The 5,806-nt window shown below is 35.7% G+C and overlaps 1 pseudogene; it reads left to right on the top strand.

Moving 5' to 3' along the window:
• Positions 1-1,641: 1,641 nt before the first annotated feature.
• The window catches only part of LOC122088790, an 8,870-nt pseudogene continuing 4,705 nt past the window's right edge, over positions 1,642-5,806 (top strand).

The following is a 5,806-nucleotide window of genomic DNA, read 5'->3' on the forward strand; positions in this document are numbered from 1 at the left end:
TGATATAATGGAGAAACAACACAATCAGTCGTTATAAGCATGTGACTGATTTGTAGTGGTGCGTGAGTTTGAGAACAGAAATTTATTATAATTAATTATAATTCGTCAATCTTTGTGCATGAATCTTTACGTTCGTCCTTTTTCAAAATCTCGATATAGCGGATCCCATCAAATTGAAAAAAAAAAAAAAAAAGATTTTGAATGTTATTATTGTTGCGAGAAGCAACACAATAGGAATTCTACATGAATGATGAAACAATGTTGTCATCTGATGAAATTAGATTTCAGCTAAGATAAGAGTTTACATACGAAGTTGAATGATGAGATTAGGAAGTAGGTCATGATCATGCAAAGAAGTTAAGTTTTGTTTCAATAAGGCTCTTGAAGTTTGCAACTCGTACCAACAAGGACTCTTTGAGTTTGTACTCTTGGATTAAAGTGCTTTATAAGAACTCGGCCGGTAATTTTGAGACTAACAAGATTCCTAATCTGATTAGGATTTCATATTAAATGAATTCTTGAATCAGCAGGGTTTTCAATTAAGATAATAATTCTCAGCCTATAGTGGTCACAGGTTCAAAATCTGGAAACAGTCTCTTCTACAAAGCAGGGGTAAGACTTCGTACAAGATAAATAAACCTTGTGATGTATTAGAAGGGGTTGAAAAAGAAGTCTGCAATGGACTCTCATCTCTCTTCCATTTTGAATCACCTCATTAAATAGGATTAAGGTTGCATTTGTTGTTGTTTATTGGTTCTTTCTTGTTTTTTTTCAATAATGATTTAACGTGAAAGAGAAGATCATTACTATTGGGTGCTGCTATTATGATTTGGGGTACAACTTGAGCATTAGTCAAGGATGCTCAAGAGGATTACACGGAGGATTACGCAGGTTGAGGTAAGTAGCATCTGGCAATTGAGAAACTCTAAATCAATGTTGTAATTGGTTGAGATTTGATTTTATTGATTTAAAATTATCATTTAATGAGTTAAAGATTATTTAGGATTTTGGGGTCGATGCCCTTGTCTGAATTGTATATACAGAGATAAGCATGTGTATATAATTCGCCAATTATTTACCATGATGTCTCAATGTTTCAAGCTAACGTAGGGCCACAGTCCTTGCCTTGTAGGGGACCTCACCCTTTGTCTTTTTGCTTTTAGTAAAAGGAACCTGCCTATTGTAAAAGAAACATTTATACACTGGCACAAAAAAAAAAAAAAAATAAAATAAAATAATAATAATAATAATAATAATAATAATAATAATAATACTCTTCCTTATGCTCTCATGGGATAATTTTGTTTGTGCACAGAGAAGAGATACTCCTCCGCCCCAAAAACCGTTATAGAAATATATTCATCAAATATCAATTTTTTATTTAAAAACGATGCTTTGACATAGAAATTGAAATTTTCGTTTTGATACGAAACATCGTTTTTAGAACAGAAATGTTACCATACACAGCCCTAATGTTTCTTACATCAGACAAACAGTCATTTGGCGCTTTTTTTTTCATTCCATTTCTTATGCTTCAATAGGTTGTGTACATTATTGTTGTAGACCACGTTACACCGAATCATCAGGAATCTCTTAAGACAATATAAATTGAAAGGAACCTTCGAGGCTTCGGCTGGCGCCTAGGCTGAAGGAGAAGATGAAACCCTCGACTCCAGTGGCAGCGACTCCGGTTCCGGCTCCGGCTTCCGCTGCAGCTCAGGCTCCGGCTTCAGCTGCAGCTCCGGCTCCAACGACTCCAGCCCTTTATAGCGGCATATGTCAGGTAAATTTTTTATTTCATTTTTCCTTCTGTTTCTTTCTCTCTTTTTATTATCGTCTCGTTCTCCTTCTTCTTTTTTATCCTATTTCCTGCATTTTTCTTCTTAGTTCTTCTCCTCACCGATTCCTTTTTCTTTTCCTCTTCTTCCTCTTATTTATCTCTTTCTTTCTTCTCAACAGGTAAGATTTTAGTCTATTCTGTCGCTTGCAATAGCTCTGTTTTGCACTTTTTGCTTCCAAATTGATTCTTCTGTATGTTAGTTCTTTGTTCTTTTTGCTTGATTTGTGAAAGTATATGAATTCTTCTATGTATTGACTGAGATTGCTATTACCGGAAATCTGTAATGAGCTGTTAGACTATATTGATTTAGATTGCTATTTCTGTAATGGGTTGTTAATGTATATGTTTGCGCTGCTTACTACCTCTAATGGGCAGTTAAATTATTCATAAATCATACTATCTGAAAAATTTTGTATTGTTTTGTTAATTGGAGAGTAGTATGTGTTTGTTCTTTTGCATAGTTCGTATCAGAAAAAAAAAAAAAACCAGGGTGCCTTGGTCTCCTAAGCGTCTCCTAGGCGAGGGCCTTGTCGCCTAAGCACTTCGAATGCACCTTGACAACTTTGATTTTTGGGTTTATTAATGCAATGTGCCTCTTTATAAGCTCAAAAGTTGGGATTCTAGGGGTACAAGGAATTAAGTATAGAGATAAGGTTATGTGGGTCCTTAAGTTGTCAAATCTAGAAAGAGACCTTTAAGTTAGGGAAGTGTTTTATGTCAATTAAGTTAGTTTATACTTATTAGGAAGGTTTAAGTACAACAACCAGCCTTTTCCCAACTAAATGGGGTTGACTACCTGGATCCCTGAGTGGAAAAAAATGAATAAAAGGAAAGAGAAAGGAACACAGTAATACATCAGGAACATCCTACCTAATTAGGGTCTGGTACATGGATCTTCCACCTCCAAACAGCTTTATCTAGAGGTCATACTAGAGTCAAGACCTAAACTCTGCATGTCTTTTCTCACTAATTCTCCTATGGTCATTTTAGTCTTGCCCCTAGCTCTTTTAGCTCCTTCCATCTAAATCTGATCACTCCTCCTTACTAGAGCATCCCAAGGCCTCTATTGAACATTGGCCATAACCACCTCAAACGACATTCTCGGAGCTTGTCCTGAATTGAGACAACCCCCAAATCATTTCTAATATGATCATTCCTTATTTTATCTTTCTTAGTTTTAACGTACATCCATCTCAACATCCTCATCTTTGTTATACTCAACTTATCTATATTGCTCTTCTTGATTGCCCAAAAATTCGCCCCATACATCATAGCTGGTCTTACAACTACTTTGCAGAATTTTCCTTTATAGAAATACGTCGGTCACATAGCACTCCGGATGCACCTCTCCACTTCATCCATCCTACTTTAATTCTCTGAGAAACATCATCCTCTATATTAACTTCCTTGTTTGTGGTTGACCCCAGATATCTAAAGTAATCACTTTGCGGTATTTCTCTCACCTCAAGTTTCACCAAATCATTATCCGTTGTAGTGTGACTCCATCCTATCTTTGAGAAGGGGCCCAATCTTGTATTTGATGGTTGACTTGGAGATAGGCTTCGCTACGACTTATTAGCAGACTAATAGATGACTTCAGAATGGCATATATATCATGCATACTCGACCAAGTAAAGACTTTGGGTTTTCAGAAAGCCACTGTCATGTCTGCTTCTTATACAGGCGTGTTTTATTTCTCACCAGTATGATACAGCCAAAGAGGCAATGGCCAACTATGAGAAAGACGCTTACTTTGCTCCAATTGACAGTTGTAGTGTGACTGAAGTTACACACTGTATACTTCGTCTTCGTTCTACTTAAGATTCATTAGTGGAGTTAATTATTGTTTTTTTTGTCTTTGTATATGTAGCAACCCTCCCCACCTTTATGACTGAGTTGATTGAATGAATGGGTTAGTTTGGTGTTTTCGAAATTTCCTTATGTGGTTGAACTGCCTCCTTCCCCTCACGTTATTCTTTCTCTCACCTCTCTCCCAATACACGAAACAGATATTTCTCTTTCCATACGATATGTTCTCATACCCCTTTCTCTTATCTTTTTTTCTGTCCTATCTATTTCCTGTGTTTAATTCTGGTTTTGTTTCTTGGTTATTCCTTGTTTAATAACCTGCTGAAACTGTCCATCAATTCTTCTGTTAAAATTGGATTTTAGTTCTGTTTTGTTAACTGATTTTTTTATTAATTCAGATCACTATTTGCGGTTGCTTCTGAACTCCCCTGCAACTAGCTATCGATCCTGCTAGTTTTTCTGGTTTTCAGTTTCCTACTGTGGTAGGATACTTCATCATAGTTCTCAAAGTGTCTTCTAGGTGATGCCTTAGGTGTCTAGGCACCTTGGTTTCCTTTGCATGTACCTTGGATTCCTTGGTCACCTTGTTGGTGTCGCCTAGCATCCTGGCCCCCTCCAACTCCTTGGCTCTCCTAGACACTGTGACAGCTATGACTTAAGTAAATCAAAATCCAACCAGCAGTTGTTCAAAATTTGAGGGTGTATTTTACCGCTTAATCAGATCATTCAACCTAGGGATGTAAATGGATAGCTGAAAATCCATATTCGATCCGTGTTTGTATTCGTTTAGGACAATTCATATTCGAAAAATCATTATCTGGAAACTATCTGAATCCGTCTGATAACTAATCGGATATGAATATGATAATCTCAGTTTCCGATCTATTATTATTTGATTCGTTTAACTATTTGATGATAATAAAATATCATTGATTTTAATGAAATTTTGAATGCTTTAAGCATTTAAGCACTAAGAAATTCAACATATTTGGCATGATAATATAATATATTCATTATATATATAGATATATAAATGGTAAATGGGACCTGAATGATGAACAGGACATATATTAGTTTTTAATTATATTTTATTATATATCCACCGAACCGAATAATAAACGAATTATCCGATTAGTGATCGGATTAGGAAGTGGAAGTATTTCTAATATCCGAATGGATAAATGGTCCGAATTCAGGTATGAAAATTTAAAAAAAATTTGAAAATGGAATTGTCTTATTCGAGCCAAATCCAAACCGTTTACATCCCTAATTCAACCCGAGTTTTAGCTAGATCAGACCCACTGATTTTGAGTTGTCAAGTCTCTCCTGAAATCTGAGTTATTCCCTTGACCTGCTACCCTACACTAGTGCTGGTTTCTGAAACCTGACTTCAGTTCATTTCAGACTGCATTTTGTCCTTTCTATTTTTATTTTTCTAATCTTTATTCTTTAATATCTTTTTGTATCTTGCTAAATGATACCCATTCTTTTTTTATTTTTTATTTTCCACTGCTTATACTTTGTATATCAATACATTTTTTGTCAAGGATTCAGGGAAGGAAAAAAGACCCCCTTGAGCTTTATTGCCTCTTAGCATGGGATTTTGTTTTCTGAGTTTGTATGCTTTGCACTCTGTTTGCATTAAATTTTTTACTAAAAGGATCCTACTACGATCTTTCAGTAGTGCACTTGAACCCAAATATTGCAAGATACTCAAGAACACATTTTTGTTTATTGGGAAGAATTGAAATTGCTAGCTTACATTTTCTGTCCTCAGCTGGTATCGTTGATCTGAGTCTTTCTTGATTCATCATGTGGAACAGGTCTTGCACGGCCACAGTGATGAAGTCTGGTATTTGCAATTTTCGCATAATGGGAAATACTTGGCTTCGTCATCTAATGATCGATCAGCGATTATATGGGAGGTATTCTTGCTTCTACATTTTTATTTGGGATTGTTCAATCTATTGTTTCCTTTCTGGCCATTTATGTTTCATCCTTTTAGGTAGAATAGAGTTCAGTGCATTTAATTACAACTGCATTGCAGTATATAGCTTCCAATGTAGCAGTTGATTTTTTCCCTTAATAGAACTGTCCTTAAACCACATCTAGATTTCATCTTCTATTTTGTGGATTTTTTTTTTTTGGGGGGGGGGG

Source organism: Macadamia integrifolia, chromosome 2, assembly GCF_013358625.1.
Source record: "Macadamia integrifolia cultivar HAES 741 chromosome 2, SCU_Mint_v3, whole genome shotgun sequence".
Taxonomy (NCBI): Eukaryota; Viridiplantae; Streptophyta; class Magnoliopsida; order Proteales; family Proteaceae; genus Macadamia; species Macadamia integrifolia.